Source organism: Bos taurus, chromosome 1 (genome assembly GCF_002263795.3).
Source record: "Bos taurus isolate L1 Dominette 01449 registration number 42190680 breed Hereford chromosome 1, ARS-UCD2.0, whole genome shotgun sequence".
Lineage (NCBI taxonomy): Eukaryota > Metazoa > Chordata > Mammalia > Artiodactyla > Bovidae > Bos > Bos taurus.
This window is the reverse complement of record NC_037328.1, coordinates 4027182-4054708: the sequence shown is the minus strand read 5'-3', so window position 1 is coordinate 4054708 and position 27527 is coordinate 4027182. Positions and strand designations below refer to the sequence as shown.

General features: G+C 46.9%; 1 protein-coding gene across 3 annotated transcripts in view; it reads right to left on the bottom strand.

Annotated features, from left to right (window-relative positions):
* TIAM1 (TIAM Rac1 associated GEF 1) overlaps positions 1-27527 on the bottom strand; it is a 464731-nt gene that overhangs the window by 377053 nt on the left and 60151 nt on the right. The gene's annotated exons all lie outside the window — the stretch shown is intronic.

Sequence of the window (27527 nt, the reverse complement as noted above, 5' to 3'; positions counted from 1 at the left end):
TCCCAGGACTACTAGGTAGGTAGGAAGCCAAGAGTCCAGCCCACATCTTCTGACAGCAAAGCCTACATTCTTTCAATAAGAACCCCTTTTTGGACTCATTAGAGCAAAGCAAGTATTCAACAACAAGAAAAAAAAAAGGTAGAAGTCTTTGCTAAAGTTCTTAAGAAAAGGAGAAGAGAAAATCCAGTTGGTTACCAATGAGAGCTAATAAAAATGACTAGGTCTGGGGTCTTGCAGCCAAACACTACTTAGTCACCTACTAATGTACCCAAGAGGAACATCTTTTCCATGCTGAGGGGAAACTCTGACAATTTTAGGCTTATTAGTAAGACCGGTTCAAGTATAGTTCCACTTAAATACCAAGCCAGAATTACTTGAACACAGTGTTGGCCTGTGCGCTCCAATGAGCTGCCATTATTAAACACTTATACACACACATTTAGAGAAAAACTAACACCTATCCTTCTGAAACTATTCCCAAACATTTCAGAGGAAGGACTACTCCCAAAAGCATTCTGTAAGACCACCATCACCCTGATACCAAAATTAGACAAAGACACCACAAAAAAAGAAAATTACAGACCAATATCACAGAGGAACACAGATGCAAAAACCCTCAACAAAATACTAGCAAATGAAATCCAACAACATATTAAAAAGGATCATAGACCATGATCAATGGGCTTCCCTGGTGGCTCACACCAACTCAATGGACTTGAGTTTGAGTAAACTCCAGGAGATAGTGAAGGACAGAGAAGCCTGGAGTGCTGTAGTCCATGGGGTCACAAACAGTCAAACACCACTTAGCAACTAAACAGTAACAACTGGTGGCTCCATCAGTAAAGAATCTGCCTGCAATGCAGGAGACCACATGCAGTGCAGGAGACCCGGGTTCAATCCCTTAGAAAAGGGAATGGCTACCCACTCCAGTATTCTTGCCTAGAGAATCCCATAGAGGAGCCTAGCAGGCTACAATCCATGAGGTCGCAAGAAGCGGACATGACTTAGCAGCTAAGCCACCATAGACCATGATCAAGTGGGATTTATCCCAGGATTTTTCAATATCTGCAAATCAATCCGTGTGATACACCACATTAACAAACTGAAGAACAAAAACCATATGATCACCTCAATAGATTCAGAAAAAGCTTGTGACAAAATTCAACACCCATTTATGATAAGAATTTTAAAAACTTCTCCAGAAAGGGGGCATAGAGGGAACATACCTCAACATAAAAAAGACCATATATGACAAATCCATAGCTAACATCATATTCAATGGTCAAAAGCTGAAAACATTTCAAACAAATGTGATTCCACACCATCTAGAAAACAGAAAGCTCAAGGAGATGACTGTGTCATGTGGCTGCAATTAAAGTGTCATGTGACTGCAATTAATTCGATTCCTGGTCAGGGAACTAAGATTCCACATGACAGTTGGTGTAGCCAAGGTAAAAAAAAACCAGTAAGCTCCGGTGTGAGTGTTTTGACATCAACCTCTTTACAAAGCTAACTTCCCCCAAAGGGCTGGGGCTCAGACCAAAAAAAAAAGTTTTTTAACTTTTTTTTAAAAGCTAGGAAAACCTATAAGAATGAAGATTCTTGATCAAAGTTCAGTTGGAAAAACGGATCAGCTCTAGATAACCCAACTCACTTCAAGGAGGTCTTTGATAGTCTGGAGAACAACCTAGAAAAGAAAGTAGGAAGAATCCTGTGTGGCCTAAAAACAAAGCCCAAGGGATGAGAGTTACAGGAAATGGCAAACTTTAACTGGAAAGAGAGATAAAAGGAAAGACACAGCAACAGTCTTCAGATCCTCGAGGGCCCTCATGCCAGGTGAAGGCATGAGAAGAGGGGATTTCAGCTCAATATAACTAAAATTAGAGATGCCTCCCCAAGATGCAGAGACTGTTCAGTGATAAAAATTTTGATCTCTAGTAACATTCAGGGGACAGATAGACACTCACAGTCACAGATGTCCTAAAAGCAAACCCTCCATTAAGACAGGGGCTTCCCTCGTGGCTCAGATGGTAAAGAATCTGCCTGCAACGTGGGAGACCTCGGTTTGATCCCTGGGTTGGGAAGATCCCCTGGAGAAGGGAATGGCAACCCACTCCAGTATTCTTGCCTGGAGAATTACATGGAGAGTCGGACACGACTGAAGTGACTTAGCAGTTAGCAAAGGAACTTAGCAGGCTACAGTCCACGGGGTCGCAAAGAGTCAGACACGACCGAGAGACTCACCATTAAGACAAAAGTGAGTTTGGATGACCACAGTGTCCTTCTCAGCTCAACAATAAAATCCAACCCACACCCCCAGGGCAATGCTTGTTTGCTCGTTCTCATTTTTGGCTGCAGTGGGTCTCCGTTGCCACCCAAGGGCTTTCTCTAGTTGCGGTGAGTGGAGGCTGCTCTCCAGTAGTGGGCCAGGGGCTTCCCATTGCGGCAGCTCCTTTGTCGCGGCGCACATGCTCTAAGGTACGTGGGCTTAGTTCCTGTACAGCATGTGGGATCTTCCCAGACCAACGATCAAGCCCGCAGCTCCAGCACTGGCCGGCATATGTTTAACCACTGGACCACCAGGAAAGCCCCCAGGCAGTGTTGATACCTCCAACTTCAGCCCTAAGCTCCTTGTTGGGGGACCTCCTGGTTAATCACGCACCGGGACTTGCATGCAAACCTAAAGATACGTCCTTCCAGTCACCTGGGATGTACCTAGCATGAGGAAATCAAAAAAGAGATTCTTTTTAAGAACCTACACTCTCAAGTCTCCTTCGTTTCTATCTGGTGATGCTGGGAGGCGGGAGAAACAAGTGCAGGCAGGAGCACAGAAGCGCCTCGAAGGGTGATGTAATGTGTAGGCTGACATTCGGGGACTCACCCACCTGCCAGCCCGAGTTCACCTGGCCAAGTTCATTTCAGGCTCACCAGTCCCTAACCAAAGCAGAAGCAACCCCAGGCAAGACCAGCCTAGGGCTGAAAACATCATGGGAGACCTTGGCAGTGACTCCGTGCAAGGTAAGGACTATACCATTAAATTATAATAATAATGGATATCACTTATCAAGCAACTACAGAGCCAGGCTCGGTGCAGGTATCATCTATAATCATCAGTGTCAAACCGGTAAAGAAGGTGACGTACCAATATTAAAATGAGGGTACAAAAGCTCAGAGGCTAAGTGGTCTGCCAAAGCCATGCCGTTAGTTAACAAAGAAAGATATGAGGACCTCCGTGGCGGTCCAGAGGCTGACTCCATGCTTCCAATGCAAGAGGCCTGGGGTCGATCCCTGGTCGAGGAACCAGATCCCACATGCCGCAACTAAGAGTTCGCATGCTGCAAGGAAGATTAAAGATGCCATGTGCTGCAACTAAGATTCAGAGCAGCCAAATAAATAAATTTTTTTTTTAAAAAATAAAGAAAAGCTATGAACCCATATGTATCTGGCTCCAAGGCCATGCATGGCCCTGGCCTCACACCAGACCATGTTGCCTCTTATGCCAGCTCCTTTAAGGAGGAGGTTCGCTAACGGTCTAGAGGTCCGAACTTGGCATTTTCACCAGCATCACCCCAGGTTCAATCCCTGGTTGGGAAACTAAGATATTGCAAGCTTTGAGGTGTGGGCAGAAAATAAAAAGAAATGAGGTAGACGAAAGGGATTCCCGGGTGGCGACTGAAGCAACTTAGCATGTATGCACGCAAATAGACCAAAACCAGTTAAGTCCAAAGCAAACGACGCTGCAGACCCCACCACCCTGGGGGCAAACACCATCCCTCTCCTCTGCGGATGAAGCCGGAGGTCTTGAAAAGACACACACGCCACTACCCCACATGTTTCCACCCGCAAGAGTCAGTGTGTAAGTGGCGGAGTGGGTCTGGTGCCAAGAAGCAGGAGCTGGTTTATTTTAGTCTCAGTGTTAAGACAGCCAGCACCAGGTTGAGGCTGAGAAATGCTCCTTCTAATTAAAACTTTATTTTCAAACACATGTCACAGTTGCAACATGGTGAGACTCATTTCTGGCTTTGTGGACGCCTCCGAGGAGAAGCAGCTTCCCTGTGACAGCCTCGAGCATTCATCCAGGACGGCCAGAGGAGACCCGGGGGCAAAGGCTCCCGGTGACACCCAGGGCACTGGCACAGGGGACCCTTCCATTACTCAAGAGGGTGGCAGAATCAAGAATGGGGAGCAGCGATTGTAAACTAGTCAGCAGTGCGAGAGTCTGCACGCCCCATTGAGGAGCAGCCCAACAAACATGCACGGAGAACCAGAAACAATCTCCTCGTGTCCCCAGCAGGTGGGCAAACTGAGTCCAGCAGGAGAACTTCCAAGCAGAACTGGGGCGGCCGTGGAAACCGGAAGTGAAGCAGCCATTACAGACCCTTGATTAGTGTTGAAAAAGGAGTTAGGAAACCCCGTAAGCACACTGTATCCCAACCCCCGGGGTTCCCTGGTGGCTCAGCAGTAAAGAACCCGCTTGCGGTGCAGGAGTGCTAAGTGCTAAGTCACTTGAGTCATGTCCGACTCTTTGTGACCCTATGAACCATAGCCCACCAGGCTCCTCTGTCCACGGGATTTTCTAGGCAAGCTTACTGGAGCGGGTTGCCATTTCCTTCTTCAGGGGGTCTTCCCAACCAAGGGATTGAACCCACATCTCTTTTCTCCTGCATTGGCAGGCAGGTTTACTACCACTAGCGCCATCTGGGAAGCCATCTGGGAAGATGGCTTGCAGGAGATGCAGATTCAATCCCTGGATCAGGAAGATCCCCTGAAGGAGGAAATGACAACCCACTCCAGTATTCTTGCTGGGGAAATCCCATGGACAGAGGAGCCTGCAGGGTAGGCTACAGCCCATGAGGTCGCAAAGAGTCGGACACGACTGAGCGACTCACAGCAGCAGCGGCATCCCAGCCACCTGACTCTCTCCATGGCCCCACGGACTCCAGCAGGAAGCGGCCAGGGTAGGGACAGGGTCTGCTTTAGTTCCTGTTCCATTCACAGGCACATATTCAACAGGTATGGGCCTGATACGTGAAGACTTCAATACCTGCTTACTGAAGTAACACTGTGGAGCGGGCATCGTGGGTGGCCTCCAAACCCAGCTGCTTCCGAACGAGGACCTACCGTGTATAGTAGCTCTTCTGAACCAGTGTGAAAGTCAGGGAGAGGAACAGAAATAAAGAATTTGCAGAAGTCTGGAGGAGCGGAAATCGGTGAGTTTTAAATCCTTCATCCACTGCTTTAAGCCCTTCATCCATGGGCTTCCCTGGTAGCTCAGGTGGTAAAGAATCTGCCTGCAGTGCAGGAGACCCAGGTTCAATCCCTGGGTCAGGAAGATCCCCTGGAGAAGGGAATGGTTACTCACTCCAGTATTCTTGCCTGGAGACTCCCATGGACAGAGGAGCCTGGTGGGTTACAATCCCAGGGGTCGCAAAGAGTCGGACATGAGTGACTAACACAAACCCACTCAAGACCCAGCTATCAATCACAGCATGAAGCTCACAGCGCTGTGTGTCCTGAAATTTCAGATTTCCATTCACCCAGGATGGGGACCATACAGGCTGTGGAGGACCCTGACCCCAACCATGAGCCAAGGCCTTCCCAGGAACAGCCAGGTCAAGAGCTAGAAAATGATACTTCACTTTTCATGTATGGCAGCCCCAGAACACAGCCTGCAGGTAAGACCATTTCCACAAGCTAGAGAAGAGACTACAAGGCAGGCTGTGTGCCTTGAAGGCCTCCCTTGGGGTGAAAAAGCCACAGAGAAACAGTCAAGACCGAGTCTAGGACACCGAGCTGCCTTCCCAGCCTTCCTTTGTAACCCACATGTATTCCCACTGGTCCCAGGAGAGCAGCCCCAGGTGTTTCTCAGACCGGGTCATTCTAATCCTCACATCACTTACACTGAGACCATGCCAGGATTCAGACGCCAAGAGGTTGTGCTGTTGGGTCAACACTTCTCAGGTCACTGAGGCATTTTCTAGGAGTCTATGAAATTCAGATGGAAATCTCGAGACAAAGAAGTAGAAGTGTTTAATATCACTGTTGCCTGACAGTATGGAAATGGGAGGCCGGGGGAAGCCAAAAGGCTAACTGTGGAATTACAAGTCAAAATTGAGACCTCAAGATGTGAAGAGAAGGGAACCCTTGTGTGTTATTGGTAAGAATGCAAATTGATGCAGCCGCGATAGAGAAGAGTAGAGAGGTTTTTCAAAACACTAAAAACAGAACTACCATATGACCCAACAATTCCACTCCTGGGTATACATTCAAAAAAACACTAATTCAAAAAGACACACGCACCCCAATGTTCACAGGGGCATTATTTACAACTGCCAAGGTACGGAAGCAACCTAAGTGGCCATCAACAGATGAATGCATAAAGAAGATGTGGTATGTACTGTGGAATATTACTTGGTCATAAAAAAGAACAAAATTTTGCCATTTGCAGCAACATGGATGGACTTGTTAAGTGCGGAGGGCTCACACACTTAACTGAAATAAGTCTGACAGAGAAAGACAAATACTGTATGATATCACTTAGGTGTGGATTCCAAAAAAAAAAAAGACGGCAAACTAGTCAATAAAACAGAAAGAAACAATAGAGAACGAACTATTAATGACAGGATAGGGGTGTGCTGGACGGAGAAGGCAATGGCACCCCACTCCAGTACTCTTGCCTGGAAAATCCCATGGACGGAGGAGCCTGGAAGGCTGCAGTCCATGGAGTTGCTGAGGGTTGAACACAACTGAGCGACTTCACTTTCCCTTTTCTTTTTTTTTTTTTTTTTTCCCTTTTCACTTTCATGCATTAGAGAAGGAAATGGCAACCCACTCCAGTGTTCTTGCCTGGACACGACTGAGCGACTTCACTTTTACTTTTCACTTTCATGCATTGGAGAAGGAAATGGCAACCCACTCCAGTGTTCTTGTCTGGAGAATCCCAGGGACGGGGGAGCCTTGGTGGGCTGCCGTCTATGGGGTCGCACAGAGTCGGACACGACTGAAGTGACTTAGCAGCAGCAGGGGTATGCTGGAACATAGGACTGTGGAAGAAGGAGGGACAAACCACGGGGTATAAGACAGGCTTAAGGATGTATTGTGCAACACAAGGGATACAGCCAATATTTTGTAATAACTGTAAATGGAAAGTAACTTACAGTAATTGTATAAAAACTCCCCACTGCCCCCTGAAGGCCATCTGTGTCACTACCAATCTACCACTGAACTGGGGAACCAGAGATGGGCGAAACATCCTTCAGGGTCAAGACAAGAGGGACCGAGGAGGCACCCACAGCGAGATGTGCCGAGCACTGCACTGATGCTTGACAAACACTGGGTCCCGACCTCTGCTGGGCTCAGCAGTGTGCTTGAACCACGCAGCGTTACATTCGACAGCTCTTCGTGATTGTGCTCAGCAGTCTGGCCAGGCTCTGGGCAGAGAAGGGGATGGGTTGGCTCCCTTCCTGGGAGCTCCAGGACCATCAGAGCCGGATGGTCTTTGATCTGGAGGAGTTTGGGAGCAGCAGCCCTGTGAGCAACGGTGCCTTGCCCACAGCCTGAGATGGAATGGGAACCATATCACTGCTGGGGGAACCTCCCTGCTGTGTGGTCCTTCACCCAATGATCCCGGGGGTCGGGGTAGGGAGGGGGGCAGGCATCTAAACATGGAGCCCAGAAAGGACAGTGAGAGAGTTAAAGCTGAGCCAGTCCAGACCCCTTTAAGGAGGAGGTGAACATTCTAGCTCATGCTTTCCTGAAGCCTTGTGCAACAATCCTGCCCGAGAACTGGCCTTTCTTAAGGAGCTAATGACCACACAGCCCAATGTCTTACTCATGGAAATGCTTTGCTTAGACTCCATGTTAATATTTATTATAATTGTAACAAATCTTGCCTGGGAACCTATTTCTCAAGACTTGTACCCCTGATTACATAGCAACAGTATATCTCACCCAGAGCTGGCGCCCTGGAACCATTCTCCTCGGCTAATCTTGTGCTGGAGTTATCTCAGGATGTATGCCTTGGGAAAGGGTCTGGTGGCACTTTTACAAACCTTGAGGTATTCTTTGTATCTATTTTCAGCAGCTAGCAGAAAAGTACATAATGGCCTGCTTAAACTAGTGAGGAGGGGTACCCTCCTACCCTCTTCTGATGTCTATGTCGGAAGCTTTTGCTGTCACTTTCACTTTAAATAAAAATCTACACAAAGCTCTGAGAGACTGAGACTGTCTTTGGTCCCTGAGTTAAAGCTTCTTTGGAACCACGAGTCCAGCAGCGCCGCTCACCAAATGCCGTAAGCTCTCACCAGGCACACAGAGGCCACAGCCAGGGGCAGGTCTTTCCTGCGACTCTAAGACTGCTGGATCTTGCAGCTTCAAACCAAACGCATGAGAGCTGTTCAGACACTGAGGAAGGAGGCAGGCGAACCCTGTGCCCGACCTTCATGGCTGCATATGCTGGTAGCCCATCAGCTTTGCTCCAGGTGCCCATGGGCAGTCCCAGGTGACAAATCCTGAGGCGTCAGCCCAGGGGGTCTCAACCCAAGGTGATTCTGACGGGGCCTGGGGTTGAGGGGAGGGATACTACAGCCTCCCCTGCAAGGCATGGGACAGCCCCTCACCACAAAGATGCATCAAGCCTGAGGGTCAGTAGTGCCAAGGTGAAGAAACCCTGCTCTACGCTACACAGTACATCCTATTTCCCTTTGCCAGAAGCTATGGTTTTCAACCCTTCTTTACAGTCCCAGCAGTCTGGGTTTTGTGGAAAGGTGTGATGGCGTTTGATCACTGAGATAAAAAGGAACTTCAGCCAAAAGACATTAACACCAGCACCAGACTGAGCGCTTCACGGAGATCTTTACAATGAGTCATCAAATAACCATCATCCCCTTTTACAGACCAGGAAACTGAGGCATAAAGAGGTCACACACTGCTCAGTCGAGGACTGTGGTCCAATCAGTCCAATCCCAGACAGTCTGTTAACTAGGGAAAAAGTATAACATTGTATCTGTATTCTGGGTGGTCCTCTTTATGTGCTGATTTTTAAAGGGGGGGCGGGCAGAAAGAGAGGGAGGAGGGAGACAGGACATAGAATGTATGAGCAAAGGGACCAAAATGTCAACAGCAGCTCTTTCTAAATAAGTGATGAAACGCAGGCGACTTCTTTTCTTCTGTTGCTGCTGTTGTCGTTCAGTCGCCCAGTCGTGCCCGATTCTTTGCAACCCCGTGGACTGCAGCACACCAGGCGTCCCTGTCCTTCACCATCTCCCAGAGTCTACCCAAGTTCATGTCCATTGCATTGATGATGCCATGCAGTCATCTCATCCTCTGATGCCCTCTTTCTCTGTACCTTCCTGCATTTCTACATTCTCAATCACAGAAATGCCTTTACGGGCAGAAAAGAAACAATGAGGAAAACAAAAACTCCAGCCAAGCACACATGTCAAGACGGCCGGCAGCACCAGAGTCACGCCCATCTATAAGGTAACAATCCCTGCGCTGGGGAAAAGGATGCAGACCCCCGCCTGGCAGGACATGCAGGCACACCCTGGGTCGCTCGAGCCCACGGCAGCCTCGATGACAACCAGTACAGGGAAGCCATGCCCCAGAGGCCTTGTGCACAGCACACCTGCAAGGGATCTGCTCCCGAGTAAAGACGCCACCCTGAGTCTGAGACAACTTGTCAGCTCCTCATCCATCTCAGAGTGGAAAGGGCCCAGAGAGAGAGAGCCACGGACCACCAGGTCAGACCCCCCTCTGCCACGCCTGACTGTCTCCACGCTCGAAATACTCAAAGACAGCTTCGGGAAAAACAAGCTTTCCAGATCATTAAAATTTCCTTTCAACAGTTTATTAACCTGTAGGAATGAGAGAAAAAGACCTTTTTTTTTTTTTTTTAAACCTAGGGCCTAATGTGAAAGATTGTGAAAGCCTGTTTGGGGGGGGGGGGTGCGGGGGAAGGGAAAGAATTCTAAGAACACTGAAAAATTCGCTTTTCCTATTTTTTCCCATAGAATTTGTATGCACATTATCTTAAAGTCCCTTTCACCATAAAAAACCTACACAGCACACAGATGCCGAGTACCTACTGCATGTTTTTGTTATCCTTGGTTGTTGGTCACTCAGTCATGTCCGACTCTTTGTGACCCCATGAACTGTAGCCCACCGGGCTCCTCTGGCCACAGGATTCTCCAGGCAAGAGTACTGGAATGGGTTACCAGCCATTTCCTTCTCCAAAGGATCTTCCCAACTCAGGGATCGAACCCAGGTCTCCCGCATTGCAGGTAGATTCTTTACCAGCTGAGCCACAAGGGAAGCCCCCAAATACTGGAGTGGGTAGTGTATGCCTTCTCCAGCAGATATTCCCAACCCAGAGGGAATCAAACCAGAGGCTCCTGCACTGCAGGCAGATTCTTTACCAGCTGAGCTACTAGGGAAGCCCCTGATATCCTTACTGTTATCTTATCCTTGTTATCCTTACTGTTAACTAAAAAAAAAGGCTGGTTATTCTATCCCCTCTCCTGATAACATGGGGATAATCATGAGGCCCTCTCTAACCCCACCTTGTGTAAAATGATTAAGTAGTTCGATAGCCATAAAAAAATCTTACATATCACCTAAAGTTTCATGAAGATATCACACCCCAAATGCAGAGATTCAACACATCCAAATGTCACCATTGGGCAAGACAAGAAGTAATTTTTAAGGCCATCAGCAGGCCTAGGTCTATCTTTAAAAATTAATAATAATAAATCCTTAGTTGCTATCCCAAGAACCACGGCTGGGTGCCTCCCTCCTGGCCAACAGAGCGCTGGCTGCTCAAAGTCACCATTCTCAGGACACTTGGACTGGAGAATAGCTTTCCCCAGCCTGAAATAGGCCTGACATGAAGCAATCAGGTGCATCCTACTCCTCCTTGCCTGTGATTGGGTTAAAGCAAGACACTCTTGCCTGGAGAATCCCCATGGACAGAGCAGCCTGGGGTCACAAAGAGTCAGACATGACTGAACAGTCAACTTAGCATGCACGCACAAGCAAATCCACTGAGGATAGTGAAGCAGGAAAATGGAACCAAAGAACTCAATTCTGAGGCCAGCACTGAATTGCTGAATTAACCTTGAAACCATCATGTGAAATAGTAACCCCCGTATTGTTTTTTTGTGTGTTATTTTCTTGATTCTTTTCTTTGGAGTATAATTGCTTTACAAGGCAACTATATTTCTGCTATACAACAAAGTGAATCAGCTGCAGGTATACATATATGCCCTCCCTCCTGAGCTTCCCTCCATCCTCCCCTTCCAAGTTTCAGTGGTCTTTTGTTTCTAGCAATCAAAAACATCCTCACTGATAGACCCCTACACCCAGGCTCTCTAAGAGTTTGAGGTCCTACCAATTCTTCAACGCTGAAAGAGAACATGTCCAATGGTAGGGACGAGATCCACAGCAAGACAGTGGGAGGACATGTGGCTGGAACCTTTATAATGACTTCTTGTCAATTACCAATCCATGTCCCAACTCCGCCTCCTCTGCACCCTGACTGTAACTCACCGCAACAAAAAGTTAAGCAGCTGATATCCTTTGAGACATATTCAAGAGGTAGATAATGGGTGCTCTAGGACGAGAGGAGTAAGGAAAGTGAGGATTTGAACGCATTTATCTCCCCTGCTTTAGCAATTCACAGAGTACCAGCTGCTAAAAGGCTTCTCCGAATTTAGACTTTAAATAAACTGACTCATGAATCTTTAAGGCTTGCAGAAAAGAAAACTTAACAAGGCAATTTTTTTCAGGAATGGAGGCTGGTGAGAGGCACAAGCCATAGATAATAGTCAGTACTTAAATCATCTTGTTAAAGATGTGAATTTCATGTGAGGTTTTCTATTCTCAGAAAACAGACATATAACAAATAATAACAGCATCTCATTAGACAGAAGGTCTCTCTTCTATCTGCCTGCAGGTTTATTCTTCAAGAACTTGTTTCCTGTAGGCATTAAAAATAATTACCTTTAAATGTATAATATGAAATGTTAAGTGAAAAAGAAAAAAATCCATGTATCACATTACATATATACTGATTCCAAAAACAGTGCACAAGTGCTCAGTGAGAAGACCAGCAATGCATTTGGGAAGATAAAGATCCTTGAGATGTGTTTTAATGAAGTTGCCTTTTGTATGAAGTTAAGTAGCTGGTGAATATGTGCACATTTTTAATGAAGTTTTTACATTGTTAATAAATATATGAACATCCTCAGACATCCACAATTACAATTTTTTAATTTTTTTCTTTTTTGGCTACACCAAAAGGCTTGCAGGATCTCAGTTCCTCAACCAGGGACTGAATCCGGGCAGTTAAAGGCCAGAATCCTAACCGCTGGGCCAGCACAGAATGCCTCTCTGCAATTGTAAATTTACCAGTACCACTCAGGGACCTTTTTCCTTTAAAGAAGGAAGCTCAATCCTGCAAATATCTGAAAGCCAACTGCATGCCAGGTGCGGTGTAGGTCTGAGAATTCAGCCAGGTTTCAGATAGAGCCCAGGTGGCCTTGAATTCTTTCTAGAACATGGGAAGTGAGAGAGTGGGAAGGAAGATGAAGTGAGCCTTTTAAGAATGTGTAATCTAATCAGAAAGAGAGAGGAGTATAAGAGGGGTAAAAACACAGTTATATAAAGCACACAACCAATGATTAGAAAGGGATATGAAAAAAAGAGATAATATGACAGAAGTCTTTTTAAAAAAGAAGAGATCTTACTGAGTTGAGAATTTCAAGAAAGGATTCACAAGAGAGGTATCACTACAAGTGGCTCTTTAAGAATGAAGAATTAGGTAGATGGGATTTTCAGACAGTTGGAACAGCTTAAGCAAAACCAAAAACAAAAAAAACCCAAAAAACTCCAAGAATTCCGGAAACACTGCTTCGTGTCAAACTGGGCTGAAATGAAAGGTGTGTGTGTGCTCAGTGGTGTCCGACTCTTTGCGACCCCATGGACTGTAGCCACCAGGCTCCTCTGTCCATGGGATTTCCCAGGCAAGGATACTGGAGTGGGTTGCCATTTCCTGCTCCAGGGGATGTTTCCAACCCGGGGATCGAACTTGCATCTCTTGCATTAGCAGGCAGATTCTTTACCACTGAGCCACGTGGGAAGTCAGAAATACAGGGTATGCACAGACCAATCATGAGTTAACAAATGAAAAATAGACAGTGAGACCTGGTGGGGCTTGACACCAGGCTGAGGCACCTGCCTTGCTCTGACAGGCAAGGGAAGGTGGGGTGAAGTAGGGTTTGGCAGTGACACACTAGAGGTGCACTTTAGAAAAACGAATCCGACAGCCCTGGGCAAAGAGGTCTGGAGCTAGGAGAAGGTCGAGTGGAGACCTCTGGGCTAACTCAGGGCAGAAGCACAGTGTATAGCCCGAGGACTGGCAGCATGCCTGCACGGTGTGGGCAGCTCCACAAATATCTGTTAAACTGAATTAGACTTCTTGTCTGAAGGGATCAGATAGGTCTGGTTTTTTTCTGAGCTTTTGACATGCTCCTAATGCACATTTAGGCACTAAATAATGATGCCAACCGTCCCCTAAATGAGGCTCCCCCTGCCTCCATCTTCTGCTACAAGTGAAGAGAGATAAAGCAGCAAAGATCAAGAGAAACACTCTTGTCTTCCCATTCCCAGTAAAGAATGTTCTCTGTCCCGGAGCAAACATTAGGAAAGTACAGTGGTCCCTCGGCATCCGCCGGGGACTGGCTCCGCGACTCCTATAGACACCAAAATTCAGGACGCTCAAGTCACTCACGTAAACACCACAATACACTCAGGCTGCCGTATCCGCTGTTGGGCATCCTCGCATTCAACCAGCTGCAGGTTAGATTGGTTGAATCATACCTGTGGATATGGAGGGTTAATTCTACAAAAGATCAGTACAAAAGATCAGGAAAGGCAGAGTAGGGAAGAGCTACGAATCCAAGAAAGAACACTTTATGGGCACAATATGAAATAACATGCATTATCCTCCTACACTCCGACTGGCCCTAAAAATTAACAAAAACGTATGCCCATATAATCAACAAAAAAATCAGACTTGGAGAAAAGTGCAGTTAAAGTACAAAGTGATTCTCAGAATATATGGTTCTCAGAGTATATGAAAGGGTATCTGCATTGTTAGGGCGGACACGCTGGATGTCGAGACAAAGAGACATGATGCTTCCAACAGACTCTCAAATGGATCACGAAAAAAGTGTGCGTGTGTGTGTGTGTATAAATGTGCTTAGGTATATATATGTATATATGATAAATGTGTGCAGATGTAAACGTGTGTGAAAAGAACACATGGAGAGATAATTATGAAAGCAAATGGGGCAAAATGCAAATCAGTGCTAAATTTGGGTAAAGGACCAAAGAAAGTTTCTTATACCATTCTTGCAACTTTTCTGGAACTTTGAAGTAACATCAAGACAAATAGTTTTGTGTGTGTGTGTGTGTGTGTGTGTGTGCCTGCTCAGTCATGTCCAACTCTTTACAACCCCATGAACTATGGCCCACCAGGCTCCTCTGTCCATGGGATTCTCCAGGCAAGAATACTGGAGTGGGTTGCCATTTCCTCCTCCATATAAAAAGACCATGTTGCACAGCATTCAGGACCTTACTTCCCCGATCAGGAATCAAACCTGTGCAGTTTGCATTGGGAGTGTGGCATCTTAACCAATGGACCACCAAGGAAGTCCCTCGTACTTGCTGATCATAAGGTTTTGGCCTCTTCCATCACTGGGAGGTCTCTGCAAAATACAGGACCCAGATGTCTGGGCCCAAACTCAGCTGCCCAGGGCCAATCCCACCCTTCCCTGGGTAAGGAGGATCCTGAGCCCTGGCCAAGGTGCTTGTCATTTGCACTCCAGGGATGCCAGGGGTCCTCTTAAGTGACTCACACAATACGGGAACTGCTGTCTGATTCGATGACCGGAACTCAAGAACCAAGAAGTGGATGGAAATGTCCTGCCCACGCAGGATGTCCAGAGAAGTCCAGGCCCCAGCTGGGAGTTTTCTGAGAAGGTTACCTTATAAACAGCACACCCACCAACTGCCCCAGGGCTCAAGTTAGGAAGAACATGTCAGGCAGCCACTGTGATGTGTATTTTATCTTCTCAATTGAATGTTATTCTCCCCAAAGCCCTGGGAGGTAGAAATTTTCCCTGTCTGTTTTAGTTGAGGAATGAGACTCAGAGACATGAACACACAGCCAGTAACAGGCATGGCAGGGGTTCACATCCAAGTGTCTTTCTCAAGTCACTGAAGATTTTTTTGTCATAAAGTGTTTTTATTTTACTCTGACCAGGCTAAATATCAATAACCTCTGACATTCAGATGACACCATACTTATGGCAGAAAGCAAAGAACTAAAGAGCCTCTTGATGAAAGTGAAAGAGAAGAGTGGAAACATTGGCTTAAAGCTCAACATTCAGAAAACTAAGATCATGGCATCTGGTCCCATCATTTCATGGCAAATAGATGGGGAAACAGTGGAAACAGTGACAGACTTTATTTTTTTGGGCTCCAAAATCACTGCAGGTGGTGATTGCAGCCATGAAATTAAAAGACGCTTACTCCTTGGAAGAAAAGTTACGACCAACCTAGACAGCATATTCAAAAGCAGAGACATTACTTTGCCAACAAAGGTCCGTCTAGTCAAGGCTATGGTTTTTCCAATAGTCATGTATGGATGTGACTGAGTTGGACTATAAGGAAATCTGAGCACAGAAGAATTGATGCTTTTGAACTGTGGTGTTAGAGAAGACTCTTGTGAGTCCCTTGGACTGCAAGGAGATCCAACCAGTCCATCCTAAAGGAAATCAGTTCTAAATATTTATTGGAAGGACTGATGCTGAAGCTGAAACTCCCAATACTTTGGCCACCTGATGCAAAGAACTGACTCATTGGAAAAGACCCTGATGCTGGGAAAGACTGAAGGCAGAAGGAGAAGGGGACGACAGAGGATGAGATGATTGGAGGGCATCACCGACTCAATGGACATGGGTTTGGGTGAACTCCGGGAGTTGGTGATGGACAGGGAGGCCTGACATGCTGCAGTCCATAGGGTCGCGAAGAGTCAGACACGACTGAGCCACTGAACTGACTTGGCCAGGCTTCCCTGGTGGCTCAGTGGTGAAGAATCCACCTGCCAACGCAGAAGACACAGGTTTGACCCCTGGTCCAGGAAAATCTCACTTGCCGCGGAGCAGCTAAGCCTGTGTGCCACTCTTGAGCCTGTTCTCTAGAGCCTGGGAGCTGCAACTACTGGGCCCACGTGCCGCAGAGCCCGTGCTCCACAACAAGGGGAGCAACGCAACGTGAGCCCAGGCGACGCAACTAGAGGAGCCCTGCACACAGCAACAAGGGCTCGTACAAGTAAACGAACAAACAACACTTTTAAATTTACTTTTGTCAAAGTAATACATAGGGCTGAACAAGTATTAGGTACCCTGGAAGTTTATACAAGACAGTGACCCTGTTAGTTTCCCCTGGGAGGGGAGTGAACTAGCTGGGAAAAGACATTGCACAATAACTCTTTTCAAGTTCTGGCCCATATGAACATACTAGCTATTTTAAAACTGAAGAAGGCAATGGTACCCCACTCCAGTACTCTTGCCTGGAAAACCCCATGGACGGAGGAGCCTGGAAGGCTGCAGTCCATGGGGTCGCTAAGGGTCGGACACGACTGAGCAACTTCACTTTCACTTTTCACTTTCATGCACTGGAGAAGGAAATGGCAACCCACTCCAGTGTTCTTGCCTGGAGAATCCCAGGGACGGGGGAGCCTGGTGGGCTGCCGTCTATGGGTCGCACAGAGTCGGACACGACTGAAGTGACTTAGCAGCAGCTATTTTAAAATAACTAAATAAAATAATTCTAAATGCAAATTAAAAGTTGCAAGAAAGAGGAAATTATATATTGATAAGATCTTTGAAATCCATTGTTAAATGAGAAAAAAAAAAAAGATCCAGAATGGGATAAATGGAATGTTACCATTTGTATAGAAGGCAGAGAGGAAAAAGGGGAAGGGGAGATAAATATATAGATAGATAGACATAGATGGGCTTCCCTGGTCACTCAGATGATAAAGAATCTGCCTGCAGTGCAGGAGACTTGGGTTCGACCCCCGGGTTGGGAAGATCCCTTGGAGGAGGGAATGGCAACCCAATCCAGTATTCTTGCCTGGAGAATTCCATGGACAGAGGAGTCTGGCAGGCCACAGTCCACGGGGTCTCACAGAGTCGGACAGGACTGAACAACCAACACACACGTGTAGACATAGATAGATACGGATATGCACACATATGTGTAGCTGTCTCTACATATCTGCACTGACATACAAGAACTGGAAGCATTCAGAGCTTATCTGTAGAAGGAATACGGTAAAGGGAAGTTCACATTATAAACTCACTTACATATTTTTCATTTTGAACTATGTGAATATATTACCTATTCAAATATATAAATAAACAAAATACAAGTGCCTTTTAAAAAGATGCTAAAGGAAAATAACAGTGCGAGCATATGGTTTGGGGTAGCTCAGAACAGAGGAGCACAGAAAATGGAATAAGGACCACCTGGCAGGGTGCTGCCCAGATGCAACCTCACAGGCCGCTGTGCTTGGAGAGCTGCCTGTTTAGAAAGGAGTTGTTCCAGACCAGCAGAGCTGGGGGCTTGGAAAGCACGTGCTATCAAGTTGCAGCCTAAATTGGATAGGAATTTCCCCTAAAATAAACTATGTAATTTACTTCCAACAGACAATTCCCCATTGCCCTGTTCTCCACATTGATACTGCTCATTCTGATATTTAATTATCTGGCACACGGTCCATCTGTCCAGCATCTGACCACCACAGCCTGCAAAGCCCTGGTGAACAGCTCCAGCAGCTGACAGAAACCCATGCTCAGCAGGATGTGACCAAATATAAACAACATCCAATTGCCTTCATCCGCAAGGCGCCCGCCCTTGGAGATAATGCCTAAGGCATTCACAGGTTGTGTCACTGGCAGGAAAGACAGTCTGGTTTTTGGTTTTTAGTTTTTAGTTTTTTTTAAAAATGGTAAAATACACAGAACCTAAAATTTGCCATCTTAACCATATTTAAGTGTACAGTTCAGTACCAAGTGATGCTGGGAAAGATTGAAGGGGAGAGGAAAAGGGGACGACAGAGGATGAGATGGTTGAATGAGATGGTTGGCTGGTTGGACACTCAATGGACATGAGTTTGGGTAAACCCCAAGGGTTGGTGATGGACAGGGAGGCCTGGCGTGCTGCAGTCCATGGGGTCGCAAAGAGTCGGACACGACCGAGTGACTGAATTGAACTGACACTCACATTGTTGTGTTACCAACCTTGTGAACTCTTTTCATTCTGCAAAACTGAAACCCTGTCTGTCCCCACTGAACAACTCTCACGCCCAAACCCCAGCAACTACCATTCTACTTCCTGGCCTATGAATCTGACGCCACTAGACACCTCACCTGAGTAGAATCATACAGTATTTGTCCTCTTGTGTCTGGCCTATTTCATTCAGCAAAATGTCCTCAAGGTCCATCCATATTGTAGCCTCTTCCAGGACATGCGTTCTCTTCAAGACTAAAGACCATTCCACCGCACATATACACCAGGTTTCGTTGAGCCATTCCTCCACTGAGGGACACTCGGGCGGTTTCTGCTTTTTGGCTCTTGTAAGGCTCTTATGAACATGACGCCTCTTTGAGAACTTGTGGAAAGACATTCTTGAACGATATTTTTAAGACTTTCCAAGATGCTCATCTAAGATTGCAGAGGACAGCAATTCAGAATAGGGAAATGGAACTTCCCATCTGTCTAGACTCAGCCCCTGTTAAACTTCATGGGGATTGAGCGAGTTCTCAAACAACAGAAAGATAAGACAACAACCTCTGGGGAAGCCAGAGAAAGAAGGTACCTTCCAGAGCTCACCTGACTTTCTTTCTGGCTATCAGAACACCAGGCAGGGGACCCCTGGGCACGTCTATCTCCCTTAAGGAAACACACAGTTGCTCTCAGAGCCAAGACCTCGGCTCCACTATTCAGTCTCTAGTGCTGGGGGCTGGGGGGGGTTAGTATTTATGTGAGCACATCTACCTTTGCTGTTTGTGTCTGAAACTGCCACATGAACTGTGATGAGAAATGTAACTGATACTTGCATCTGAACAGGGGTAGGGAAAAAGTAAGAAAATAGGACAAGGGCTTCCCTGGTGGCTCCTGGGAAAGAATCCAGCTGCCAATGCAGGAGTCACAGGTTCTACCCCTGGTCTGGGAAGATCTCACGTGCCATGGGGCAACTCAGCCCCGGAGCCACAGTACTGAGCCTGTGTCCAGTGGCGGCAACTAGGAGCCTTAGAGGCCCTAGAGCCTGAGCTCTGCAGCAAGAGAATCCAGGGCCATGAGAACGCCACGCAACACAACTCGTGAGTGGCCTCTGCAGCTGGCAACTAAAGAAAAGCCTACGCAGCATCAAAGTCCCGGGAGACCCAAAATAAATTAAAAAAAAAATTTTTTTAAAGCAAGACACAAGTGGAGTTAAAGATCGTTCTGCCCCAGAACTTTACAGATAATGGACTAAGGAACTCCCAGTCCAGCAGAGGGAAACGAAGTCTCATTACAAATAACGTAAGGACATGCATATCCGTCCACCTGCAGCCCTACTTCTGTGTCTTAAGAAGGCATGTCCACATGTGGGTGATCACCACTAACGAAAACGGGCACACTGCTAATCAACTATGCTCAAAAATAAAAAGTTAAACAAAGGCAGGAGGAAAGGAAGGGCACACAGCACATGGAAAGAGCACCTGGTTGCCAGAAACCTGGATCTCAGCCCAGCTCTCCCTGACAAGCTGTAGGTGACTGGGCCAGTAACATCTTCTGAGACTCAGTTTCCTCATCCGTAAAATGGAAGAAACTACACCTACCTGCAGAAGTGTCCTCACGATGAAATTAACTTCGCAGGTGAAGCTGAAAGTGCCTAACAGCGCCTACCACGGGAGCAGACCCCTGGCCAACAAAGCTTTCCTCTCCTTCTGTTTACATCAGACTCAACACACAAAGCCCTGGTTTGGGGGGTTGGCTTCCCTGGTGACTCAGACAGTAAAGAATCCTCCTGCAATGCAGGAGATCTAGGTTCGATCCCTGGGTGGGGAACATCCCCTGGAGAAAAGAACGGCTACCCAATTCAGGATTCTTGCTTGGAGAATCCTATGGACAGAGGAGCCTGGTGGGCTACAGTCCATGAAGGTGCAAAGAGTCAGACACGACTGAGCGACTAACAATTTCCAAAAAGGGTATGTTGCTTTCAGAGGTTGGAATAATGTGTGTACAAGCTGAGAACACCAAGGAGAACAACGGGCTTGGGAAGAGGCACAGAGCAGACTGTCCCAAAGAGGCCTTGGGGACACCCACCCTGCTGACACCTCCACCTTGGAATTCTAGCCTCCAGATGGATGAGAGAATAAATGGTACTTAAAGTCACCTAGTTTTGTTACTTTGTTACAACAGCCCCAGGAAAGGAAATTTATCCTCCTTCCCTCCATCCTCTTAAAGGAAAAATGAAATTTCTGACTTGCCTGAAGAAGTAGGACACTTTTAAAATATAAATAATAAATAACATCCCAGGAAAGGTAATTTTTGGTAAAAAGCCTCTGCAGAAGAAGGAGAAATACGAGAAATTCAGAGGCGTCTTACTGGTCTTCCTTCCCTTTTACCTCCTCTTGCTCTCTGCCCGCTCCTTCTGGGAGCAGCCACCCTTTGCGGTTCCTCATTCTTCCCAGAGGGATGAAGACACGCTAAGAACGACTGTCTAATACAGTCCAGAAGGTCAGAGCGATGAACCCTCACCACTGCAGAGGCAGGGTCACAGCCCACACACTTTCCACCTCCCCAGAGACCTTGAAACATGCCCCCCTCAGTAAGACTGCTGCTGCTGCTAAGTTGCTTCAGTTGTGTCCGACTCTGTGCGACCCCATAAATGGCAGCCCACCAGGTTCCCCGTCCCTGGAATTCTCCAGGCAAGAACACTGGAGTGGGTTGCCATTTCCTTCAGACTAGTGACCATGTTTTGTAGCAAAGAGGAGGAGAGCCTGGATTTTTTTTTTTCTTTAATACAATCTGCCGGCAGTCAACCACAGGGATGGAAAGAAGACAAAGAAGAGTCAAACCAGAAAAGCAGAAAATCACTTTCTAAATCCCTATGTAGGGACTTCCCCGGCAGTCCAGTGGTTAGGATTCTGTGCTCCTGATGCAGGGGGCACAGGTTTGATCCCTGGTCAGAGAAGTAGGATCCCACACCCTACATGGGGCAGAAAAAAATCTTTTTTTTTTTTAAGGTTTAAAATAAAATATTTAAAGTCTATGTAGCTAGAAGGAATAGAAATGATGCATGAGTCTGGCTTAACCAACCCACGTTAGCCATGTGAAATCCCCTCTTTGGTCTTCCCTCTCTACCTGTGGTCTGACCATCTATGTCACCTCAAAACTCATCTTAAAATCCTAATGCCTAAGAAGGTAACATTAGAAGACAGGGCCTTTTGAGAGGTGCTTAGATCATGGGGGTGGAACTCTCCTGAGTGGGATCAGTGCCCTATAGAGACCCCCATGGAGCTCACTTGGCCCTTCCATCAGAGGACACAGCAAGGCGCTGGCAACCCTGCAGCCCAGAAGAGGAACCTCGCCAGAACCCCAAACCTAGACTTCCAGGCTCCAGAACTGTGAGAAACACATATCCATTGTTCTGAAGGCACCCAGTCTCTCGTATTTCTCTACAGCTGCCCAAATGGACTAAGACAATCCTACTATTCCATTAACACCAATGGTATTCTCGCTGGAATCCACAAAATCCATTCTGTGGTTTGAACCAGGAACAAAGAAGCCATTTGTTTGGATATGGGCGTCCAAACTCCCATAACTGGCTACAGGCACAGTTATCAGCCATCTGATAAAATCCAACCGGAGTGAAACTAGGAGCGGGCTCAGCTCTGGCCGTTGTTTCTCTTCTTCTCCCTTCTCTGTTCCACCAGATTTTCCAGCTTTCACCTAGCTGTTTTGAGGGCTTAGGGGAAATTTCCAGTGTCAAGGAATGAAACTGCAATAAGTAATGACTCCATAGCGCTGGTTCTAATAAGGTCACCAAACCAGTCCACCAAGTGACATGTCTTAGAACAGTGAAGGGAGAAATACCAGATGGTTCACTCTGGGACCCACAACCCCAGCCAGGAAGCAAGAAAAAAGCACTGATTTCTTCCTTGGCCACCAGGACTGGCACCACCCGAATCCAGGGCAGCACCAAGCGCGAGGGCAGGAGGCAGAACGAGGGGTGGGGTTCCCGCTGGGGGAAAGAGGAAACCGTGATGCTGAGATAGTGAGTCAGGTGAGAGGAGATTCTGCTCAACTCAGGAAGCTGCCTTACAATGCTTCGCACCCAGATCATCTGTCTTCGGCTTCCTGGTTCACCCTGGCATGCTCCTCTGATGCATTTCATAGTTTCCCTTTACACTCGGATCTTAATTATTCAAGGATTGCTAATCCAGGTGGCAGAAATCTCCAACTCTGGCTGCCTGCCATTTCTCTGCTAGGGAGCATCTCCACGTGAGGGAGGGCAAAGGAAGCTTAAGGAAAAGCAAACAGTCAAGCAAGGAATCCTCATATTCAAACCCCTTAGCAGAGTTAGGATGATGAATTTGCCTTGGCAGGAACCAATTCAAAATGGGGGGGGGGGGGGGCGGGAGAGGGGAGGATTTGAAAGAAGAGGAAAAGAAAAGTCTCAGAAAGAAAATTCCAAGAATCTTACAACCTGAATATTGCCTTGCTGGAGATGATCCTGGATTCTATACTTGTTCGTAAGAGACACGCGTTCAATTCCTGAGTTGGGACGATCCCCTGGAGAAGGAAATGACAACCCACCCCTGTATTCTTGCCTGGAGAATCCCATGGACAGAGGAGTGTGGAGGGCTACAGTCCATGGGGTCACAAAGAGTCAGACACGACTGAAGCACACACGCTAGACAAGAACACAGGCACTGAAAATGATCTCAAGTCACAAAAATGGTTCCTGTCAGACTTCCCCAGCGGTCCAGTGGCTGAGAGTCCGCTTGCCAGTGCAGGGGACATGGGGATTCAATCCCTAGTCCAGGAAGGTCACACAGGCCACGGGGCAACTAAGCCCATGAGCTGTAACACGAGAAGCTCCCACAACCAGAGAGGAGGCCCAGATTGCCACAACTGGAGAAAGCCAGCACGCAGCAAAGAAGCCTTGTGCAGCCAAGAAAATAAAATTTTCCTGCTCATCGATTGATCAGCCCTCCTTCCCCCATCAGGCCACTCCGTACCCTGCTCCACCTGCAAGATGAGCACACAGGTATGACAGGAGGCCTGCTCACAACTCAGGACCAAACCCATGTAAGGTGAGTCTTTAAAAGACAAAACGAACATCAGAAGAGGCTTTGCTAGCTGTGGCCCACCGTGCGAGGACAGGAGTCATGTCCTGATTACATGCATTCAGGGAGGGGGGCAATGGGGTCAATTACACTGCACAGTCTAACGCTGAGCTTTGAGAGATCAGGCAGGCCCAATGCCCATGGTCCCGGCAGAGGCACAGTCCTTGTCTTGAGGGTTCACACCCTAAGGCTGTGCCCTCACACCACCAACCTCCACCAGGCTTGTTCTGCAGAGTCTTAAATGAACAATTCCACACATCACCCTAAAAGGACCAATCCCAGGCTCTGGGCAAGACACCAAGATCCACTGGGCATGAAGCAGATGTGGGCAGTGACCCAGGGGTCTCTGTGGGTGAGGACTTGCAGCTTAGTCCTTTCCTTATTATTTGAATCTTACACATATGCCTCTTCCTTGACCACCACTCCAAGTTTTTAGAAGGCTGTCTTTCCATCTCAGTGGCCTCACTCCAGGACAGATGGCCCATAACCTCAGGGAGTGCTCACTCCAGTCTACTCCCATGATAGAACTTGTCTGGGTCAAACTGCTAGAGAGCTGATGTTTTGTCAACTATCAAATGTGAAAGCCGAAGTGGCCCCTTCCAACTCTAAAACGCTCATGATGATTCAATGCACCAAGTGCTCCAGGTAATCCAATGAAGGAGTTTGGATCAGCCCACCCCTTTCCCAGAGCAGATCTCTGATTAATGCCTATCACGTATCATTTGCAAATGGATAAAAGATTCAGTGTCTCTCCTCTTGATCCATGCCCAATCCAATAGCAAACAAGAGTCTGAATCTTGCAAAGGAAGCTTGACTTTGTTCCAGGTGAGGTCTGAGCAAGCTGATGGTTGGCCTGCTGTCTGTCTTGACTTGCCAGGGGAGTTACAGGTCCCTGCTTGCCTACCAAGGCAACATAGGGCAACCTGGAATATCAGCAAACAACCGTGTTTGAGAAACCAATCAGCTTGAGATGAGTTGTGTTTCGCATGCATGCTCAGTCATGTCTGACTCTTTGAGACCTCACGGACTGTAGCCTGCCAGGTTCTTCTGTCCATGATATTCTTCTGATGAGAAAACTGGAATGGGTTTCCATTTCCTTCTCCAGGAGATCTTCCTGACCCATGGGTCCAACTCTCTTCTCCTGCATTTGCAGGCAGATTCTTTACCACTGAGCCATCTGACTCAGCTGCATTAGTTGCATCTGCAGGCAAAGGAAGAGCTTGATTTAATCTTCACTGAGATGCAAGGGCACATCCGGAAGACTGGGCAGGTCAGCTAAGAGCAAAGAATCCACTCCTTTGGGGTGACTCACATCCTTATACTTTCCAAGGATGGGCTATATTTTGGCAAAGAGAAGGCGGCTCCAAGCAGGCAAGATCTCTACTAGAAGCCACCCTAAGAATAAGCCCCATCCCTCCAAGTTCAAAAATGCTGGTTTGAGAAATGAAAGCAATATGGGTGGCTAACTTACATGCAGAGTACATCATGCAAAATGCCAGGCTGGATGAAGCACAAGCTGCAATCAAGATTGCTGGGAGAAATACCAATAATCTCAGATGACACCATCATTATGGCAGAAGGTGAAGAACTAAAGAGCCTCTTGATGAAAGTGAGAGAGGAGAGTGAAAAAGCTGGCTTAAAACTCAACATTTAAAAAACTAAGATCATGGCATCCGGTCCCATCACTTCATGGCAAATAAAGGCAGAAACATGGAAACAGTGAAAGACTTTATTTTCTTGGCCTCCAAAATCACTGCAAATTGTGACTGCAGCCATGAAATTAAAAGATGCTTGCTGCTTGGGATGAATGGATAAGAAAGCTGTGGTACATATACACAATGGAATATTACTCAGCTATTAAAAAGAACGCATTTGAATCAGTTCTAATGAGGTGGATGAAACTGGAGCCTATTATACAGAGTGAAGTAAGTCAGAAAGAAAAACACCAATACAGTATTTTAATGCATATATATGGAATTAGAAAGATGGTAACGATGACCCTATATGAGAGACAGCAGAAGAGACACAGATGTAAAGAACAGACTTTTGGACTCTGTGCGAGAAGGTGACGGTGGAATGATTTGAGAGATAGCATTGAAACATGTATATTATTATATGTGAAACAGATCACCAGTCCAGGTTCGATGCATGAGACAGGGCACTCACGGTCAGTGCACTGGGATGACCCAGAGGGATGGGATGGGGAGGGAGGTGGGAGGAGAGTTCAGGATGGGGAACACATGTACACCCATGGCTGATTCATGTCAATGTATGGCAAAACCACTACAATATCATTAAGTAATTAGCCTTCAATTAAAATAAATAAATTCATTTACATACAAAAAAAAAAAAAAGCTTGCTGCTTGGAAGAAAAGCTATGACCAACCTAGACAGCATATTCGGAGAAGGCAATGGCACCCTACTCCAGTACTCTTGCCTGGAAAATCCCATGGACGGAGAAGCCTGGTAGGCTGCAGGCCATGGCGTCGCGAAAAGTTGGACACAACTGAGCGACTTGACTTTCACTTTTCACTTTCATGCATTGGAGAAGGAAATGGCAACCCACTCCAGTGTTCTTGCCTGGAGAATCCCAGGGACAGGGGAGCCTAGTTGGCTGCTGTCTATGGGGTCGCACAGAGTCAGACACGACTGAAGCAACTTAGCAGCGCAGCAGCAGACAGCATATTAAAAAGCAGAGACATTACTTTGCCGACAAAGGTCCATCTGGTCAAAGCTATGGTTTTTCCAGTTGTCATGTATGGATGTGAGAGTTGGACTATAAAGAAAGCTGAGAGCCAAAGAATTGATGCTTTTGAACTGTAGTGCTGGAGAAGACTCTTGAGAGTCCCTTGGACTGCAAGGAGATCAAACCAGTTCATCCTAAAGGAAATCAATCCTGAATATTCATTGGAAAGACTGATGCTGAAGCTGAAACTCCAATACTTTGGCCACATGATTCAAAGAACTGACTCATTCAAAAAGACTCTGATGCTGGGAAAGATTGAAGGAGGGAAGAGAAGGGGATGACAGAGGATGAGATGGTTGGATGGCATCACTGACTCTATGGACATGAGTTTGAGCAAGCTCCCGGGAGTTGGTGACAGACAGGGAAGCCTGGCATGCTGCAGTCCATGGGGTCTCAAAGAGTCTGATACAACTGAGCAACTGAACTGAACTGATAGGTGGCTAGGATCTAAACCTCTCTCCAGAGGAAGAGAAGAGAGATTAGGTTTGAGAACACAGCAACATGAAAACTTCCAGAGTTGGGAAATGCCCTACTTCCTAGTTAGCTCAAAGTGAAAGTCACTCAGACATGTCAGACTCTTAGAGACCCCATGGACTATAGTCTATGGAATTCTCCAGGCCAGAATACTGGAGTAGGTAGCCTTTCCCTTCTCCAGGGGACCTTTCCAACCCAAGATCGAACCCAGGTCTCCCACACTGCAGGCAGATTCTTTACCAGCTGAGCCACCAGGGAAGCCCAAGAATACTCTAGTTGGTAACGTATCACTTCTTCAGCGGATCTTCCTGACCCAGGAATCAAACAGGGGTCTCCTACATTGCAGGCGGATTCTTTGCCAACTGAGCAATCAGGGAAGCCTAGTTAGCTCACAGCAGCGGCCCTAAGGCTAGTTCTCCATGTGAGGGTCCCTGGATGCAAAACGGGGGCTGCTGATGAGTTCTGGAGCAGAGGGGAAATGCAGGAACCCAGGGTGGCTTTTCTATGCTCGGATCTTGAGTCATCCTTTCAGATGTTAAATTAGACTGCATTTTTCACAGGATACCACACTCACTAATAGCCCCTCTTGAGTTTATAAAGGAAATTTTTGAGGAAGCCAACTCTTCTCCCCAGAAGCTAAGAACCTGACTACTGCGTTCTGCTCAGCACAAGAGCTATTCCTTCCCTGACACAGTGAGACAGAAATGATTCCTCTTTCTTTTTTTTTTCATGGAGCTGTAAAGCTTATAGGATCCTAAGTTCCTCGACCCTAACCCTAGTTCCCTGACCAGGGATCAAAATTCAGGCCCCAAGTAATGAAAGTGCTGCTGTCCCGCTGA